The sequence below is a fragment of the Notechis scutatus genome, chromosome 6, assembly GCF_049901735.1.
Source record: "Notechis scutatus isolate UNSWTSFEM ecotype Mainland chromosome 6, rNotScu1.2, whole genome shotgun sequence".
Taxonomy (NCBI): Eukaryota; Metazoa; Chordata; class Lepidosauria; order Squamata; family Elapidae; genus Notechis; species Notechis scutatus.
In genome coordinates, this window is record NC_142014.1 from 15,830,747 (window position 1) to 15,852,644 (window position 21,898).

At 36.8% G+C, this 21,898-nt stretch overlaps 1 long non-coding RNA gene across 1 annotated transcript in view; it reads right to left on the bottom strand.

Annotated features, from left to right (window-relative positions):
• Window positions 1–877: 877 nt before the first annotated feature.
• Window positions 878–21,898, bottom strand: part of LOC148130133 (uncharacterized) — a 45,844-nt gene continuing 24,823 nt past the window's right edge. Inside the window, exons 3-7 of the long non-coding RNA XR_015750276.1 lie at window positions 13,265–13,367; window positions 11,745–11,884; window positions 6,871–9,223; window positions 2,326–2,468; window positions 878–1,585 (exon numbers count right to left, since the gene is read on the bottom strand). This is a non-coding gene — a long non-coding RNA (uncharacterized LOC148130133). The remainder of the gene's footprint in view (window positions 1,586–2,325; window positions 2,469–6,870; window positions 9,224–11,744; window positions 11,885–13,264; window positions 13,368–21,898) is intronic.

Below are 21,898 nucleotides of genomic sequence, written 5' to 3' on the forward strand. Positions count from 1 at the left end.
GGTGGCAGTCCAGAAGGATGGGGGAGTTATCCCAGGGAAAGGGATAGGAGGAAAGCGACTTTGAATTCTCAGGAGGTTTAGCAAAAGCTCAAAAGGGTCCTTAATAGGGGGCAATTTTCCTTGGGACTGAAAGGCAAGCTGTTGCAGCATCATAGCAGGTTAAAACGGGCTGGGAGAAAGAAGAAGTTCTGGAGCAACTTGGCTGAGCTTGAATTTTCTGATTCTCTCCATTTTTGTTTCCTGGCAGGTTCTGTTGCAGGAACACAGCTTCGTGGCCGGATTAGATGCCATGTTAGAAATGTACAATCTCAGGTCAGTCTTTGGTTTCCTTTGTAGTGGGTGAGGAAAGTCTGTTTGCGGTACTCAGTAAGTAAGAAGGGGAAGACCCTTCAGAGAACCACTCATGCCCTGGCACCTTAATACAAAACGGTCCACATGGTAATACAGTTCACCTTGAATTCCACCCAGAAGTTTTATTTTGGATCCTTTCAACTTGGATCACCAAAACAAAGGAAATATTTTCCCTGTGAAGTGGCGGGAAGAAAGGGGAGGGTGGCTTGATTTCCTCATCTCTCCTAGCCGTTAATCCTTATCCTATTCTTATGGGGAAAATGAAACTGAGGGTTACTCAATAAAATAGGCATGTCTCTTCCTTCTTTTGATCCCACAGCAAGGTCACACCAGCCATGGATCCACCAGTGGAATCCATGCTGTTAGACCTACCTATTTTCTATTGGATGCCTATCATGGAGATACAAGATGAAGATGTTCCTGAGGTATCATCTTCACCCACGTTTCTGGGATTTCCTTTCCGGTGTTGGCATGGGTGGGAAAATGTTTCCCCTAAGTAATAAGCACCAACTCTTATGTTTCTTTTCAGGTGGAGAAGTTAGTGGAGGAGGCCTTTTTGGCCTCACGCTCAGAGGACTCCTCCAGCAGTCTCCCGCCTCAGAGCACTTCATTTTTATTTTGAAGGTAAGGGTCCAGAAATTCCATGAGGAGCTTGAAGGAACACTCGGTCAGTGTAAACATTCACAGAAAGAAAGAAAAACTCCTATCAAATGTCCCTATGTGAACAATAACTGGAGTATTGTTCCTTAAGACAGGCATCAAGCACCATGAGAAACTTGGCTTGTCACAAAAGTTGTTGTTCTTCAGGCAGGGATCTCTTTGCAAAAAAATGTTAGGAATGCTGGAGCATTATTAGAGGGGCTGGGTAGCCCCAGAGGCTGAGAGAAGAATGTATTATAAGTTACACAAGGGTGTTTTGGCAGCGAAAGTCTTGGTTCTCAGAAGTGAGAAAAAGTGTCTTTTCTTTTTCAATTCCACAGCACTTTGACTCACATGGATGATTGTTCTCACCAGCGCGGAACCAGCTCCTCTGCTGTGGGAACCATCATCCCAGGATCGATGTATGTAGTAAAACGAAAGTGCCATGAATTGTAGCCCTTCAGTCTCCTGTTGCTCCCGGGACCCCACCGTCAAATAACTTCTCTCTTGGAACCAAAGTGTGCATGTGTGTGGGGGGGGAGTTTCTTTTTCCTCTCATTCCACTTGATGGAAGGATGTCTTGCTACTAATATTTCTGCCAATAGACAAGGGAAGGAGAATTATTGTATACGACACCTTGGCAATAGCATGAGACACCTCTTTATGCATCTTACAGCTTGATAAAGTCCAGCAGGCTTTTCCAAAAGTTCCCCGAGAAATCTGGCATGCTCCAAAGATGTATGCTTACATTAATGAAGGTAACTTTATTTAGAACATTAAAGGGAGGGGGGAAGGGTATTGGCACATGAAGTGACAGAAAATCCATCCCACGCTTTGTATTTCCAATGGTAATCCTCAATTTACAACCAATTGCTATTCAACTGTTCAAAGACACGACAGACTCAAAAAAAAGTTACTTATGACCTGTCCTCTTGGTTACGACAGTCACACCAACCCTACACTCACGTGATCACATTTTGGATGCTTGGCAATAAACTCAGATTTAGGATCAACTTCCAATGTTTACATTATCCTGTTTTTCATTTATTTAGAGCAAAAAAAATAATTAAAATGCAAAATACAGCCACTTGATAATCTGCATTTGGAATTACTGCCATGTGATTAACTGAACAACTGTTGTAAAAATGATTCTAAAATTGAACTCGGTCATGTGGTGATTTGATTTAAAACTGCAATGACTGATCATGAACATTTTGAGCTCTGTTGTTGTCATAAGTTAAGGACAACTCTCATAGATGGGAAACTTGTATGTTTTCCACCTATGTAGCAAACAAATTAAATTTCAATATCTCTGTTTCTTTCAATTTTTCTCACCTTTTATTTCCATGCAGGTGACCTAGAAGTAGAGGAGCTGTGACCTCCCACTCTCCGCCATTGATCCAGCTATACAGTTACACAAGAATGGATGAAAAGAATTTCCACTCTGTCTCAGGAAAATGGCCCTTCATTTCTTCCTTCTATAAATTGCAACAAATATGTAAAATATGCAAAAAAATATGTAATAGTTGAATTTGCTTTGTTGTATCTTCTGACTTTATAACAAATTCTGGTTATTTGTGCTTCTATATCATTGGAAGACCGGATCTCCCTACTGGTGAAGTTCTCCTCGGAGTTTCAAAGATAACACTGGGGCTGCGTGTGTTGTGGAGCAGATGCCAACCATAATCAGTTTTACTCCTTAATTTGTTTACCTTGTAAAGCTACATTGACAGAATCTTGAAAGTGGGAAGGTAGTCCTTTTGACTGAATTTCTACTTTATCTTAAATGGGTTGCATGTAACTGGGCCATAGACATTTGTATGTATCTATGTATATGTATTTATTTTTATATTCTGTTTTTAATAGTTTAATTGTTTTTATGGTTGTTTGCCATCCAGTGTCACTTGTTTGCGATGGGCACCAGTAAAAACTGAATAAATCAATAAACTTGGATTTCCTAAAGAGCGTGTGCTTTTTCATATCTCATTTTTAAAAAATCTATATTTCTTTGGTGATCTGATTTCCAATAATAAATAAAGGTACAATATGAGTCTGTGTTTTGTAGAAAATTTCTTTAGTAACCATTCAAAATTCAAATAGCACTGAAAAAAATGACTTAGGACTATTTTTCACATTTATCACCATTGCAGCATCCCTATGGTCCCATGATCAAAATCCGAATGCTTGGCTAATGGCATATTTTTATGACAGTTGCAGTGTCCCAGGGCCACCTTTTGTGATCACCTTTTGTGATTTTCATACAAAGTCAACGGGGAAGTCAGATTCACCTAACAATCATGTTACTAACTGAACAACTGCAATGATTTACTTAATAACTGTGGCAACAACGGTAAAAAAATGGGGAGAAATTCACTTAACTCTCTTGCTTAGCAATGGGCTCAATTGTGCTCATTAGTCACTGACCACCTGTAAAAGTATAATGGGAAAGGAAGGAAAGGGAAAGGAAGGGTAGCAAGACTAATTTTTGTACAAATATGCCTGGGCCTTAATGCTCCTTCTAGTAACATAACAAGAAGCAGTGAACTCTCATTAATGCTACCTTTCTAAACCTTAATTTAATGACATCATTGTTAACTCATATTTGAACTTTTTGGAAGTGTATTAAGTTTAAAATGATTAAAGCATCAAATCCTTGATGTGTACGTGTGTGTGTGTTAGGCAAGTTACAGCTATAAATTTCTGTATCATATTAGCCACTATATCATGTAATCCCAAAATTTACTAGGAGAAAATGCAAAATTATGATATATTAATTCCCCCGGTTATTCTTCAAACAATCTTTCCTCTTCCCAGAGCTTTCGGTTTCTATTATATTATCACTGAGTTTTTATAGCAAAGGGATAATATTTCCCCCAAGGCTTATTTTTATATTTTTACAAGCCTTTAACAAGTTGATTGATATATCCTTCCTCATGTCATCCTGTTCTTTGTATAAGTTAGAATTTTCACACAAAAGTACCTGTGATATGCTTATTTCATGGTACGGCCCATTTAGTCACCAATCTCTTAACTAAATACATTTCTGTTGATTTATGAAATTGGAAACCATGTTTTTTTCTCATTTAAAGCAAATCTTGAAATACTGTATGCAACAAATGGATAGAGTCCTGACCATGAAAAGGAGGATGAGCATGTTAATATGGAAATGATTTCAGAAAAGGATTTTCAGTGGTTAATCTGATTGCTTTACATAATCAGTTTTACCTTTTATAATATGTAAGAATGGGGCTACTTCTATTTGCTGCTATTTGTGAGACTATTGTAAAACAACTTTTTTTTTCATTGTGGACAGAAAGTGCTATTTTTTTTGTTGTTGTTTAGTTTATTGTCATTGCACATCATACAATGAAATTAAATACCATCTTCAGTGTACTATACAGTAGAATTCAATAGAATTACTGCCCTGGGATAGAAGCTGTTTTTCAGCCTATTTGTCCTTGTTTTTATTATCCTGTACCATCTGCCAGATTGTAATAATTCAAAAAAAGGGTGCCCAGGGCGAGATGGATTTTTGAGAATGTTTTGAACTTTCTTAAGGCAGCGGGAGCTATAAAGTTCTTCCAAAGAGGGGAGGGGGCAACCCATGATCTTCTGGGCAATGATGTTAACCCTCTGAGTGCTTTCCTATCTGCCACTGTGCAATTGGCAAACCATATAGAGGTGCAGTATTTATTTATTTATTTATTTATTTATTTTATTTGCCAATTGTTTACAAGATAATAAGTATAAGTGTATACATAGTTGTGAATACATGAAATGGGTACATATAAGAAAAATAAAAGAAGAATAAGAGAAACAATAGGACAGGGACGGTAGGCACGTTGGTGCGCTTATGCACGCCCCCTACAGGCCTCTTAGGAAAGGGGTGAGGTCAATAGTAGACAGTCTAAGGTTAAAGTTTTTGGGGTTTGGGGAAGAAACTACAGAGTTGCGTAGAGTATTCCAGACATTGACCAGTATGTTAAAATGCTCTCTATGGTGCAGCGGTAGAAGGTCACCAGCAATTTTTCATTCAGTTGTTGTTTTCTGAGAAGTCTCAGGTAGTATAATCTCTGCTGGGCCCTTTTGACCAGGGCTGCAATGTACCCAGAAACTTAAAACTGGCCACTTGCTCCACTTGGCCCCCACTGATAAGCAAGGGCTGGATGTCTGATCTGTTCCTTCTATAGTCCACTATAAGCTCCTTGGTCTTATTGATATTGAGGACGAAGTTATTGTCTCCACACCACGAAAGCAACCGGTCCACCTCATCTCGGTAGGCAGACTCATCCCCCCTGGAGATGAGTCCCATCACTATTGTATCATCTGCAAATTTAGTAATAGTATTACTAGCGTGAGTGGGAATGCAGTCATGCACATAAAGAGTATAAAGTAAGGGACTCAACATGCAACCCTGTGGTGTACCAGTGTTAAGAATAAGGGCTGAAGAGGTATGATTACCTAATTTGACCCTCTGTGAGCAGCCAGACAGGAAATCCATAATCCAAAGGCAGATTGAATAAGAAAGCCCAAGGTCCAGAAGTTTAGACACTATATGTCTATGTGGAAGAATTGTGTTAAACGCAGAACTAAAATCCCCCAAAAGCATCCTCACATAGCCCCCCCCCACTTTTCTAGATGAGTCAGAGCAGTGTGAAGAGTGATGGCTATAGCGTCCTCTGTAGATCTATTTCTTCTGTAATGCAAACTGGTGTTTATCAAACATATGTGGAAGACCAGAATTTTTTGTTACAGTTTAGGACAATTTTGTTAAATGGAGAAACATCACATTTTCATGAAATGGACAGAAATCAGACCAGCTAATAAACAGCTAGACCAGTACTTCTCAAACTTGGCCAAAATTGGCTTAAGAGTGGGGTGTGTTTTTTTGTTTTTTTTAGTAACTACAAACAAACCTATTACCCAGTCATTACATCAATATTTAAATTGACTTAAAATATTTTACCTATATTGGGCAAAAAGGACTTTCTGATAAGTAGTTTTGGTTTAAACAGGGTTTAATTATTCTTGTCCCCTTAGAAATTTTTATAACTTTTTACATTTTTAATTCTAAAATTTTAATTTTTACATGCTGTTTTATATTTTGATGTTTTATTGCACAATGCCCAGAGTTCCCCTTTGAGGGAGGCAGGCAGTTCAGAACTGTAAAAATGAATGAATGAATTAATGAATTAATGTGTATTTACGTACATTTGGGAAGCATTGTGGCTGACATTCTGTATGGCTGTGGTTCACAAAGTTGTTCATTTTTGCTTGTCATGGCTAATACTGTGAAGGAGTTACTACTTTTGTATCCACGATTCCAAAACCAATACCATCTTAATAATGTTTGTGTTACATAAAAGTGGGTGTGAGGTGGATATCTGTGTTTGTTATTATGTCTGGGTGCTTCCACATTTATACCAATGGTACCATTACAAGTTCCATCAGTTTTATACATAAGATTAGAAGCACCTTGACATGGCCTTCATTTAGTTCAGGGGTGTTCAACCTTGGCAACTTTAAGACCTACGAACTTCAATTCCCAGAATTCTCCAGCTAGATATATATCCCATCATCTGGCAGCAATGCTCCTCTGGATTCTATCCAAGACAAGATTTTATGAAAAAAAATGAATGGATATAACTTTGACATCTCAAACCAAGGACAAAGTAATTGCAGATCACTTTAACCTTCCAAAATATTCGGTTAAAGATTTCAAATCAGCTACTTTAGAACAAAGAAACTCTAGCACCCTACTTGAATGAGGAGCTAATGAACTCCTGAACATCAAAAGGCTTAAAACTATCACTGAAAGTCTTCACAAACACAATAGGTTTTTTTTAATATGCCAATAATTAATTGATAAAGTATACTTACAATGTGTCTATGTACAATCTGCATCTCAATCTGTATAACTAGCCTTTATCTCCTCTTTTATCACCCTTCCCCAATTCTACATCAGCTTAGCCACTGCAGGCATCTGTCAAAGTGACTTCTGATTTATGACTGTGATTGTGATAAGGAATACATGAGTAATGTTAATTTATTGCTAGTAATCTTTTCTTCTAAGATTAACTACTTTTTGGATTGCTGAATAGATAACCAAATCATAGCAGAAATTTAAGTAGTTAAAAAAGATAAACAAACAGATATTATCTGGAAAATCTGACTGCAAATGGCATTAATGTTAGCCAAATGCAAATCAGAGACAACTGCAAATCTTGTTACACCATGAATAATCTTTATTTATGCAGATGCTCTGTCTCTCTTTCCTTGTTGTCATTTGAAATCATCAGTTAAAATGGAAATAATGTAGAATGCATCTATTGTTTATATGTGCCTTTTGCCTTGAAATGTCTTAGGAAGATCCTGTGAGACACCATATGAGTACCAGGCTATTGCTCCACACCAGCATTCCTAAAAGGGTAAAATACCAGTCTTTTTGAGGGAAATATTCCAATTTTTATAGAATTCTGAGGGACTTTATTAGGAGAATCTTTCTACAGCCTAGTGTGAATCAGCACCAGCTTTCAGAAATCAAACAACAATGAAATCTGTCAAAAATGTTGGCCCTGCCCAAAAGGAAAGTCATTCCAGGGTGATGGTTACCTCCTTTGTGATTATTTCTCAGCTGGCTCTTGCCATGTGCCAATAAACTCCCTTTAAGCACATGTTATGTTGGTTCAGGCCTTTGTGCACTCTTTCCTAACCTAGTACTCTCAAACTGAATTGTAGTATAACTTTCATTAGGGATGGGTCTTCTAGTCTAACTCATGGAAGGCAGCAGCTAGAGGAAACAGCATTATTTTCTGGAAACCTAATAATGAGAAAGAAGAATAAAAAGGAAGCAATTGCTACCTGAAGAGGATACACAGAGATACAGAGATATATTCACACTTGTCCTATCTTCACACTGGAAACCAAAAGGTTTGCAATATAACTCTATCACCCAGAGTTAGAAAGGAAGCAATGTGTTCTATAAGATAATTTTATTTCATTTAAAAAAAAAAAATCCCAGTTCTGATTTAACGTTCCTGGGAAGACCTATTGTGTACTATATTTTTAATTCTGATTGCATGGCACGTAAGTACAAAGTGGGGGGAATCAATATTCACTATTAATTTGGGAAGCTGCAGCATTTGTCTGTTTGGACAATGGAGACATTCTTTTCTATCTGATCACATCCCACTGCCTGACACAACATGTAATCGTTTGGCACAAAAATGTGCTGTCTCCTTTTCAAAATGCCATCCTTCAGAGTGAGGGATGTGTGGTGAATGGCTGAACTGAAAACAAGAAAAGCACTTTTTAGAAACATATCTGAGGAAACAGCAGTTTCCATTTAAATCTCATGTGGAGAAAACTCAGAGCCTCCAATCTATTATAAATTAGATTTCTAATAACATTTTAAAACTTGCAACTTTAAAACTCTATTATAAATTAGATTTCTATATAACATTTTTAAAAAGATGATCTGGAGTGTTTTTGTCTTCTCCAGTTTTTTAACTAGAGCTTCTAAAAGTGTTGACAAAATTAACTTAAAAATTAATAGGAAAATATTTTTATTTGAGATTTGTGATATCTTTGTAATATTTGTTTTATTGACATTTATAGACATTCTTAGAGCAAGCAGAAAAACTATTACCCCAGCATCAGCCCTTCTCTAACAAAAAAAAAATATATGCTTGAAATATTAGATATAGCGAACTCCAGTATAAATCGATTGCATTGCCACTTCCCAAATAACTGGAATTTTAGTCTCCGCTGATATCTGCATTTCTCAGACCTTCTGATATAATTCTTACTTTTAAAGAGATTGACAGTATATTTTATTTTGAAGAAAAAAATTGTAAAATATTTAAATAGAATTCTTCATACAGTACTTTTTAAATTTTAAAACATAGCTTAGTGCAGAAATAAACTCGCTCAAACTGAAAATGGCAAGAAACAGAGCAACAGAACTCCTAAAAGTTTTCAGCTTCAGTTTCTGTCTTCTGATTAGGCGAGTAATTTCTCCTTGTAATTTTTCATAGATACTTTGATGTATTGGCTAACTAACCAGGTTAGAAACTGAGTCAGTGAGTTCTAATCCTATCTTAGGCACAAAGGTAGCCCTTAGGCCAGTCATTCTCTCTCAGCCCTAGGAAGAAGACAATGGTATATCACTTCTGAAATCTTGCCAAGAAGTCCGCAGGGGCTAGTCCAGGCAGTCAACCAGAGTCAATACTGACTTGAAGGGAAAAACAACAGAAAAACAAACAAATTTATTTTTGAAACTGTCAAGATGTTCCATTTGTTTCCACAACATATACTATTACTACTTGTAGACATGTTTGTTTCAGTTAATGCAAATTCTAGTTTTGAAGAATGCAAATCAGTTTCTTCTCCAAAACATATCCACATTGTATTTTCCATGGTTAACACAGGATCTGAGTAATTATCATTTATTTCAGAAGGAATAGAAGTACTGTACCCATTTGCATAGAGGAAACTCATTTTTAGTATGTTATATTGTTTTCAATTCCAATATCTCATGAGAGCAGTTGTTATCATTCTCATTTTACCAATGAATAAAGAGGAGCTGTTGATAACCAAAGTTAATTTCAGTGATCATATAAAATACAGTCCATGATAAAAGTTTGTGGATCCCTCCTGCACATTATACACTAGAAGACAAATAGAAGCATCAGTGAATGACTATATCATTCTTATGAAATATAGAATACACTCATTTATATAAAAAAGAGATTTATACTTGTTTATATGGTTTAAAAACCATATTGTAAGTGTGCAACCTGAGGACAGAAAGCCAAGTGTGACCTTTCACTGTGATTACAGTTCCTGAAATCAGTTTGTAATTTCCACCAAGCTGAAATGTTGGATATGGCAAAATGGAATAATTATTAAATATAGAAGAGTGATCATGTAGTTGTGTACTTTAAAACTTTGTTGTAGTTATATTTAATTTAAATTAATTAAATTGAGTCCATGCTCAGATTTGTAACTCTTGGCATTCAGAGTCCAAAGTTGGCTGGGATAAAAAAGATAATTAATTACATATATACTGCATTACAGTATTTAAATAATACATAGACATTTCAAAATAGGTCATGGTTGTTTTTTGCTTTTATGTATTGTGTTAACAATAATGTAAATTTAATTTTTATCTCCCTGAAGAATAATATCTTGAAAACTTGTTGAACCATTAAATGTTTGTACAGCTTAAAGATCACACAACTTTGTTGTACAACTTTTAGATCACAACTTTTTTCCTTTGTCATTTTTACAATAGTAGGTTAAGGAAACAATGGCATGAATATAAACTTACAAAGAAATCCTATGCTCTGTGGCCCAGCATCTCATTAAGAATAATAGTTATATAAGAATTTATTTTGACCTTGGACAGAAGGTCAGAATTCTTCTCAAATCATATAGCTGGTCTTTTCTCAAATCCCTAATCAAAGAAGGTCTCAAAAGAAAATATAATGGGAGAGGACAATTTGGAATTAAGGATTCATGGGATTTTGGCCCACTGCACTGCTATCTAACATTGATACAATTGGGGTTCTAAAATGTTCTAAAGAATCAGTTCATCACAGAGCAAATTAGTAATGACCAAAATTGAAATGATTTAATTCTGATTCAGGGATGCTGATTCGGATATTGAAGTTGGTTTGTCTAATTCAATTTATTGAGCTAAGATTCAGAATAAGGTTGAACTAATTTCCTAGCTCACATCAAATGTTCCCTGTCTGTTTCTTCTACCATCTAATTTTCCTTTTTGTTTTGATAGTATACTACAAACTGGAACATGCTGAAGAACAGATACAAACACTTTCAAAGGAGTCAGCTTAAAATTATCTCTATATGTGGTTTGCTTAACTGATGATTAAAGCAGGGGTGTACAGGCATGTTTACTAATACAATTAGAGGGTGTCTCCTCTTCCAAGAAGGACATTAGCGTTACAAAATTTAAAAAGGTGAAAGAAAAAGTTTTGATTGAATTTTAGGGAAGGGGAAGGAAGGGGAAGGCAGGAAGGCAGGAAGGGAGGGAGGGAGGGAGGGAGGGAGGGAGAGAGAGAGAGAGAGAGAGAGAGAGAGAGAGAAAGAAAAGAAAAAAGAAAAAAGAAAAAGAAAGGAAGAGAAAAGGAGGATGGAGGATGGAAGGAAGGACGGGAGGAAGGAAAAGAAAAAAGAAAAGACAAGAAAAGAAAAGAAATCAGATGTCATAACAATACAAGAGATTTGTCTCTGTAGTTAGGAGTTTTTTAAAGGTTGGTTTAAGCCTCTTAAGAACATGCTTTTCAGGACTACAAATATGCTGGAAGCAAAATACTCTCTCTGATGTAATAAGTGACTGCCATTCTTCAAGTGATTGAGGATATTCCAAGCTTAACAATAAAACATTAGCTAACATGGTCTTATTTTGGCTATGAGTAGAGAACATGCTTAATCCAAATTTGGCTGTCATTATTCCCAGAGTTAAAAAGTGGTTTTCTTTCTTTTCTCACATGCCTTTTCATCAAGGCAGAAATAATAATAAGGAACAGGAACACAGAGGAGACTATAGATCTGAAGTACAATGCCCCCAATGTCTCCTTAATGTTAGGGAGTGTGCCGTGGCAAGAGATATTATGCCACTTAAAGCTAATCAATACATTCATGGGTTAGCTTATGAAGCTGGGTTTCAAGATAACTGCTACTGCCCTCAACCATCTGTTGAATTGGAACTCAAGGTATGTTTCACTTACCTATCCCAAGTTTTAAAACAAAATTCAGGAGCGGAATACCATTTCATTGCAGAATTGAGCTCTTTGTTTCAATGTCTGGCCGTGATTTCTGATGAAAAACGGTATTAAGTGGATAGAATTATAGTGCAGCAAATGAATACCTGTAAAATACACATTAAGAATACACATTGTACAGATTTTGCCTTCCTACCACAGTTCAATCCTTTGCAAAAGATGATTTATTTGACTTACACGCTAGCAGGAAAGTGAATCCCTAAATTACATAAATTGTCAGTTTGACATCAGATTATTTTTATGTCAACGTACCAATAATATTCCAGTATTTGATTTTGATATCTATTGTGACATTTATTTGATATCTGATAGTATTTTATAGTTGAGAAAACAACAATGATAAAAGGAGAAAAATTGCGGAAAGGTATGATATTTGGCTAAAATATCCATCCTTTTGAATTGTTTCCAAAGGCTCCGAGTGTAGAGCACACTGCAGTGATCTGACAGTGTGATGATAAGAGCACAAGTAACTATCACCTGGGCATTTTGGCTGAGATAGGACTGCAATTAGCACACCAATTGAAGATGGGCAAAGGCACCCTTATAAAAGGCCCATGAGTCCAGAAAGTCCCTTGAGTCATGAGACAACTTAAGAGAAGTGTGGCTGTTGTTGCTAGATTGAGTCAATGTTTTTGGATAAAAATTCAAATTTAGTCTTCAAAGAATTTCATGGAAGTTTGTACAGTATGTCCCATCTGATTCTGACAACCATCAACCACTGTCTTGGGGTGTCTATGGCATCTCCATCTCAATCCAGGGTAGTAAAATAAATTTGAATCCTCGGTGTACAGATTAAACTTAATCCCAAACTGATATATGCCCTAATCCAAATTTTAAGTAACATGTGCAAGAAAACCAAACTCTATAGTACCCCACATTAGAATGGGGACTTTAGCCTCTAGTGCTGCATTTCTGTGATTATTAATTGGAATCAGCCACTCAGGTAGGAACTGAACCACTGTGGGATGATGCCCTCCAACTTCCAATATTTAATGGTGGTTCAGAAAGCTATAAAGTTTGATGCTAACCAATGTACCAAAGAGGTAATATGACCAAGAGGATCCCTTTTCCCATTAAATTCCCTGTGTGGGCTTTACTAGAGTGGTTAGTATACCATTGCCATCCTGTGACTTGGTATGAACTTGAACTGGTATGAATCTAGATAATTTTCCCCTGAGTTTATGATGTCACTGAGTACCCACTATCTTCTCTACACCTTCCCTTGAAAAAGAAACACTAGAGACCCATTAAAGTTGTCAAAAATAGCTGGATCCACCATAGGGCTCCAAAAGAAGATGATGCACTATGGCCTCCTTCAAAAAGTTACTAACAATCTCTTGGATTTAGCTATTTATGCTTTACTTGGCTACTTGAAAGAATCAGGAAGGGCATGCATTACAAACAGGAGAGAAAGGTGCCTTATTAGTAATCTGTTATTCTAAAGATTTCTTTTAAGAAAAACATACAGCAAACTATCACCCATCAGTACAAATTTCCTGGTACACCCTAGTCTGTTCATCTGGAGAATTCTTAGCCTTTCCACCAAGGATTTCTCCATTCAGTACAATCCTAGGGGGAAAAAAACAGAAAGGAATGTGTACTCAATTTTTCCTCTTCAGAAATTTAACTAACCTTGTGTCAGGTAACGTACCATAAGGTATTGACTCTGTAATGTTACTTACTATGGAAAAAGATTATAATGAGAATTTCCCTTGCCAACTAAGCAAATATCCAGATGTAGAAAAGTAGCTTATTTTCATAGAATCATAAGGTACATCTGACAACATCTTCTAAATTTTCTCTGGTATAAAACCAGTTTCTTGAATAAGGTTTATTTCTTCAGTCTTACTTAAGTCTTCTTATAAGCCCTACTGTATTAAATAATTTCTTCTGCTTTAAATATGCAAAAGTCTTAATATCCTTTTGTTCATCTTATACGCATAGAGACAATTTGGTTTGTCCAGTATAAATAATGCAAGGCTATCTTAGGGCCTAATCATATGACAGAAATTTTATTTTACACATAATACTGTATTTGCATCTTTGTGCAATAATTTGAAGAGGTATGGTCCATACCTGCCATCTTCATTGCTGGAATTCCTGACTTTTCTTTTTCTTTATATTTATTAAAAGAAAACATTTTTATGTATGTGATTAAATGGCTTATGAAATGTGCACTAAAATAAACATTCAGGCTTTGCAATGTTCAACAAATTTCTCCTTTCCTGTTCCTCCTTGACAGCTTGATCTTGATATACTCCAGACTTTGGTAATGCACTTTAGCACAATGTGTTTTGGCAATTCCCCGTACGTTCTTTCGATAGGTGACATTGTGACTACAAAAAGTCTTAAAAAGTACTAGCATTCTTCTTCAGGAGACACTTGAAAAGCATACGTTAAAGTTCAGTTGCTACATTTCTAGCATTGTAACCACTGGAAGTCAGAACATTTTGAGGACATCTCATAAAGCCCTTCAGGTAGAGAAAAGGTGTATAGAGCCACATGAAGTGGTTTGGAAGTGCTATATTTTATAAATGCCCCCCTTTAACTAGAATAGCTTTAAAAGAAGCTAAGTATGGAGTTTAGAATAGAATAGAATTCTTTATTGGCTAAGTGTGATTGTACACACAAGGAATTTGTCTTGGTGCAAATGCTGTCAGTGTACATAAAAGAAAAGATACATTCGTCAAGAGTCAAGAATCATCAGGTACTACACTTAATAATAGTCATAGGGTACAATAAGCAATCAATTCATACTAGGAAACAGTCAATATAAATCGTAAGGATACAAGTGACAAAGTTACAGTGATACAGTCACAAGTGGGAGGGGATGGGTGATAAGGAATGATGAGCAGATTAAAAGTAATACTAGTGCAGACTTTGTAAATAGTTGGACAGTGTTGAAGGAATTATTTGTTTAGCAGAGTGATGGCGTTCAGGAAAAAACTGTCCTTGTGTCTAGTTGTTTTTGTGTGCAGTGCTCTATAGTGTCGTTTTGAGGGAAGTTTATATACATCATACTACTGAACTGAACTTTCAGACTGCAATTATATAACAGCATGAAGAAAATACTTCTCAAAATGAAATCTTTTGAAGGCAGATAGAAATATGTTTTATCTTCAAGGAGTTTTGATCTATCCCTACAATATTAGAATGGTATATTTCAGCCCTCCCAGGTAAACCAGACAGGAAACACAACTGCAGATAGTCCTAGATCATTTATTTAATGACAGATCAAAGATACAAGACTATCAGGAAAAAGTGACTTACAATCTCTCCTTGCATTTATGACAATCGCACTACCCTATGGTCACAGGATTACAATTCAAGCATTTGGGAACTGGCTTGCATTTACAACCAATTGCAGCATCCTATGGTCACATGATCATGATTTGCAACTTTTGGGGGGCGATATCCAGCAAAAAACACCCATTGGAAAAGCTGGATTCACTTAACAATCATATGGTTTGCTTAATGGATGTGTGATTCAATTAACAACTTCAGTGATTCACTTGAAGAGTACCATATAGCTTGTCATAAAATCAGATCTGACTGTGATGACCTACAATGGAAATTCCAGTCCCAATTATGGTCATAAATTGAGAATTACCTTTAGATAATTATTATTTAGTATTTTAACAGAATATTGCAAGTCTAAAGGTACTAATATCCTGCTGCCATTTTTAACTAGGCTTAATCAATTACGGCGGGTCCTTTCGAAATTTCTTCCTCTAACTGTTAAGTCACTGGACACTTCCACCATTTTTGTGTGCCCATTTCCAAGGTAGCATCTCTTCCCCTTGTCCCTAAGGATCATTCTCACACATCATTACAATATATTTTAGGTTTCATAAGCACATAAACAGGTGAAGTATTTGTATGTCTCCTCCCTTAAAAGAAAGGTTAAAATGATCTCATATCACTCAATTTATCATCTCTACTTATCTTTTTTTTAAATACGATAAATCTATACTATTTTCATTTTATACAAAATAAAAGGGAAGGTCAACTGTTGCATGCTTTTTAAATGATTGTCAGATTGACTGATTTATTTTATGGCTGGTCTCTTATAATGTTCTATTGTTTCTGATAGATAGTCTGTATGCGAATATAGCAATATCACTTAGACTTATATACTGTTTTATAGTGCTTTACAGCCCTAAGCAGTTTACAGAGTCAACATGTTGCCCCCAACAATCTGTGTCCACATTTTACCCACCTCGGAAGGATGGAAGGCTGAGTCAATCTTGAGTCTTGGTGGGATTTGAACTGCCAAACTGCAGGCAGTTGGTCACTGAGCCATAGAGGCTCCTGTATGAATATGGTTGGTTTTTTACTTCAGAAAAAAAAAATGGTCATGTTGCTGCAGGACAAGCCAAAATGTATGGATTCCATTGAATAGTTGTAAAAATTACAATTGTATCAGATGTTCTATCCAATACTTTGGAAGTTCTACCAATTTCTAACTGAAAGTTTGTTCTCCTAAATAAACGCTCAACTTTTTTTCTAGTTCCTCATTGTTGCCTTTCTCAGTGTTTTAAATCTCTGGATTGTAATTTATATTGTCACAGGCTGGTGGTTTTCATCTCAAAAATCAGAGGAAATCGATTCTAAATGATGGAAGTTGTAGCTCTAGGTTTTCATGAACTTTCTTGAGATTTCAATTCAACCCCACTGAGGTCTTAAAATTTGCTGCCAAATTATAATTTTAAATATGACAAAAAAGGGAAAATATTAGCCTTACAGGGGTAATCATAATATATGCCACAATCAATATAAATATAGGTTATTTAATTTAAACGCAGTTTAAAAACAGAAGGCTTTATTTTGATGTCATTTGCCTACATTTTACATACAGTTTCTGCATGGTTTCTGAAAGGACAAATGCTGGGTTAATCTCTAAAATGTGGGAAATCCCATTGTAAAAATTCACATCTCTTTGCCCTGAAATGTGATGCAATGTCATATCATAATGATGTTGGCAGAAATGAACTCGAGTAATCCCCAACTATCTTTAATAGGCTCAACAGCTAATTCCCCTAGCCAAATATTGGCTAATCTAGGAAGTTAAGCAAGGTTGACTCCTGTTAGTACTTAGATTCTGCCTGGGAATTCCTGAGTTAGAATAGGAAGTTGGGGGGAGGACAGAAGAAGCCGGTAGAAATAATCCTCTAGCTCTGCCAACAAAATTGTGCCGGTATTATCACCAGGATCCAGATTCAACTCTAGAATGTTTTAATTTTGCTTTTTCATTCCACTGATGATTCAGGAACGTTGGAATATGAGATAAATAATCTATATGCTTTCATATCCAGTTAAGAAAAACTACTGGAAACTGAAGGGTTTTATTTATAAAAAAAATGTCCTAGAAGATATCTTAACAAAAATCTGAGAAGAAGAAAGGTTGAGAAACAAAAGACATATTTCTGAAAAGAGAGAGATCAGTAGCATTTCTGTCCTAGTCCAGCAGTGAGTGAAGCCTACTGTTGCATTCCAATCCGGGAATGTGTAGCCAGAGACAACTTTAATCACTAATTTGGTTGTCACTTAATTACAGGACTCTGCACCCTCTGAAGTTTTTTGCTTAAAGAACTATTCTAAATTATATCCTTTTCTAAGTTGCTCCTCTTGCTTTGGTGCCTGCTTTTCTCCTTTCTACTAAATACATCTTACTGCTTTTTATTTCTCATGCATTACTAGATGAACACTGCCCTGGCTCCTTTTTGAGGACTTGGGAACTGGAGGGCATGCTAAAAAAAAATTGGAACTCTATCCAGAGCCACTATCAAATGTCCTAGTTAAATAAGCCTATCATTGTTGGTGCTTGGAGCTTGTGAAGAGATTTCCTGTCAAGTGATTTAATTCTGCGTATGGCTGAACAATTCTTCCTAAACTAGGCCCCTTAGCAGGTCCCAGCCAATCCCCCTAGCAGTCCCAGGTATTTGTACCTTTTAGACAATACTCTGGCCTGGTCCAGATGGCTAGCTCAATCCTGTTCCATATGCTATCCAGTCACATGTCTGAATGTAAATTAAGCTGAATGAGCTCTCGTTTTCCTCTTCCTATATACCATTGTAAGTCTGGAAGTGCCACATTCCTGACCTCTGATTAAAGAGCAAACCGAACATGCAGACAAGTCCATGCAGCAAAAATAATTGCCTTTAGAATTTTTTACATTCTAGGTCATTCCTTGTCCCCAGTTCCAACACGGTAGCTTCACTTGTTTTAGATTTAACTTCGCAATCAGATAGCATTAGGCCAGTGAAGTTGTTTAAGATATGTTAAATCTTCTTCATTCTTCTATTATTGAAATACACTGACTGTCAAGGGCAAGCTACATATTACATACCATTAACTATAACTTTTTTCTTGATTTTGCAAATTTAACTATCAATGGAAGAGGATCTTTGGACACGACTGCAAGAGTTACAAGAGAATGAATAGGGTCATACTTTGCCACCAGACGCAGTAGCCTTGGCCAGATTGACTTTCTTGCTGAGATAAAGATTCAATGTTCTATAGAAGGTTTCATTGTTTGTCTTTAGAATCGAAAATAATCATATTCAGAAGTCATGGAGGTGCTGCCACTGAGATCCAAACTCTTTTTGCTGTTGTTTTAGCAACTCTTCCTTATTAACTTGTCAAAACTACATTAGCCAATTATCAAACATGGGGAATGCAGTTTCCTAAGGACTTCCAGCCAATATGAGGTGTTAAACTTTTGAAAAGTCTTAGTGTGCCTTAAATTACATTATCCTGAAACCAAACCAATCCATATAGAAATAGATATCCTGGTTTTTATTTTTATAAGAAAAAAAATGTTTTCTTCTCTTTCATGTCATGACACGATTATACTACTCTCCTACTGAGAAGATAATTGTTTAAAAAAAAATGCAGAGGCAAAAAGTTGAGGTAGTTGTCAGCACCTATGGCTGATCTCAAAGAGTGAAACTTGATCAGATCTAGTTGATATAAGGACAAGTGACTATCAAGAAATCATAGAATTGTGGGAAAGAATTGTTGGAAAATCTAAAAATATCCTAAATGAAGGCAAAGGCATGGCAAAGTAATTATTAATCCATGAAATTGCCAGAAGTCATATCAACTTTCATCGTGGAAAGACTACTGTGCTAGATGGGACAGACTTTTCTTTCTTTCTGTGGTTAACAAAAAGTTGCTGGATTTATAATGCATTCCCATCTCCTTAGTAAAAGTAGACAGTATTTGCTTTGTCAAAGGAACAGACTTAAGATAATGTAGTACATCAAGAAAGTTCTATCTAAGACAGGGGTAGTCAACCTTTTTATACCTACCGCCCACTTTTGAATCCCTGTTAGTAGTAAAGTTTTCTCTAACCGCCCACCGGTTCCACAGTAATGGTGATTTATAAAATAGGGGACAAAACCCCTACCGCCCACCATGAAAACTGGAATGCCCACTAGTGGGTGGTAGGGACCAGGTTGACTACCACTGATCTAAGACATTATATGAAAATTCCAGGGTGGGTATCTGTTATGGAGGCACTGATTTACCCCAATGCACTAGAAATTGGAAGAAGGATTAAATACTATGATGTTTTAGGCTCCCAAGGAATAGTAAAGACAAATCAAGAACTTAGAGAGCAATGGATGAAGATACAGTGGTGGCCATATTTACAGCTTAAAACAAGGTGTAAAAAAGATGTAGAAGAATTTGGAATAGAGGGAAAGCCGAATCAGTTAAATAAAATATTAGAGGGGACAGACAAAAAAATAATCTCCAAAATGTATAACTACCTACTAGAACTTGAATTGGCAGAAGAAATAGTCAAGGGCCCAATTATTGCAAGGAATGTAGGACATAATATCAGTTTGGAAGACTGGGAAAGAATTTGGAAGCAAAATTATAAAATAACAAAATTGGCAGTCTATAAAGAAAATCAATATAAAATGAGCTATCGATGGTATCTGGCACCCTCAAGGTTGGCTAATATGTACCCAAACCTAAGTCCACTTTGTTTGAAATGTAAACGAAAGAGGGATCCTCTTTCCACGCTTGGTGGCTTTGCCCCCAAAGTAAAAAATACTGGGAAAAAAAAATAAGAATTTGGATAAAAAAAATTACAAATATTCAATTAGATCTCAAGGCTGAAATTTTTCTGTTGGGAATGATAAAAGGTGAATATGCAAAAGAGATGAAATACCTGATTTTACACATAATCATGGCAGCAAGAATAGTGTTGCACACTGTTGGAAGGGTGAACAATTGCCAACAAACAATCTGATAATCCAGAAGGACTATGACTGCGCCGAAGTGGACAAACTTACCCAAAGACAACCTGAGAATAGAATTACACACCCTCACTAACATATTAATTTCCAATGGATTCCAAAGAAACACAATTACCAACCTAAAGGAGACACCCCCCCAGAAACCGAGACACAGAACAGGACAACGGTATCACCCTCCTCCCCTACATCAAAGGCACCACAGATAAAATCAGCAAAATTCTCCATAAACACAATATCAGGACAGCCTTTGGAACTAACCAAAAAATAGCCAACATCCTAAGAAACCCCAAAGACAAGATCCAGTTAGAAAACCAAGGAGTTTATGAAATACCATGCAACAATTGCCCAGCCACATACATTGGACAAACCAACAGGAGAATAAATGCACGCATCGCAGAACACAAGAACACAGTCAGAAAAGAAGAAAATACTTCCTCCCTTTTCCAGGACCTTAAAGTCACAGGACATGAAATTAATTTTGAGGGAACCAAATTAATCTCCAATACTGAACACTTCAACAAGAGAATAATCAGGGAAGCCATCGAAATAGAGAAACACCCCCATAACATGAATAAAAGGGACGATGCCTCCCACCTACCAGACATCTGGAAACTAGCCCTTATCAACAAATGAGTCCCAGCCACGAAAACCAACACTGGACCCAAAACAACACATGACACCACCACCATTCTCCCTCACCAGACTCAAACCCAAACCTATCTCATAGACGAAAGACAAGCAGCATCCAGAAACTAGACCACGGCTGCATCACCAGCTGCCACACCCCCTGGCCCCCAAACCAAGCAAATGAACACATGCCATGAACACATATCCAGGCCTCAAACTCAGAGCCAAACCAAAACCCGAAACGTCACATCACAGCAACCCGCTCAGGATATCACATCACGGAACTCAGGAGGTTACACCACAAACCTCAGGATATTGCAACACAGCCAATGACCCAGGAGATTACAGCACAAGACCCAGGATGTCACAACAATAGAACTCAGAAGGTCATCACACAGCCCATGACCCAGGTCATTACAACCCAGGAGATTACAGCACAAGACCCAGGATGTCAAAACAATAGAACTCAGAAGGTCATCACACAGCCCATTACCCAAGTCGTTACAACACAGGAGGCTGATAGACACACAGCCAATATCTCAGCCACACATGTTCTTATGAAAAAGCCAGCCAATCTGCAAACTTCAACTCCATCAACCAATCAAGAAATGACAACACAGCCAACCTCCTCACCAGTATATATAGGGAGACAGCAGCTCCGATCATGCTTTGCTCACACAAGCACGAAGCCGAAAGCACCAGCCTGAAGTGGGACCTCGTTGAAACATTGCCAAGATACTCTCAATCTTACATAGGAAAAGACCCGAACAAGACCTGCATACCTGTACCCATGAAAATCTACAAATATATACATACATACATACATACATACATACATACATACATACATATATGTGTGTGTGTGTGTGTGTGTGTGTGTTGTATGATGTTGTATTTGTATTTGTATTTGTATTTGTATTTATATATATAAAATATATGTGGATCTTTGTTTCTCCATTGTTGGGCGGCCCACGCTGTGGCTGCAGTGCCATCTTGCACTGGCACTAAGCCAAGCACCAGCCTGAAGATGGCGGTGGCCGCCACGTTGCCTAGATACTTTGAATCTTACGGAAAACCCGATAAAAAGATCCACATACAAATACCCACGAGAACCTCAGAAACAAATACTTACATGATGGTATTCAGTTGTGGATCCATAAGTTGTGCTAGAATACTGCCATCATCAGGCTTGTTGTGTTGCTG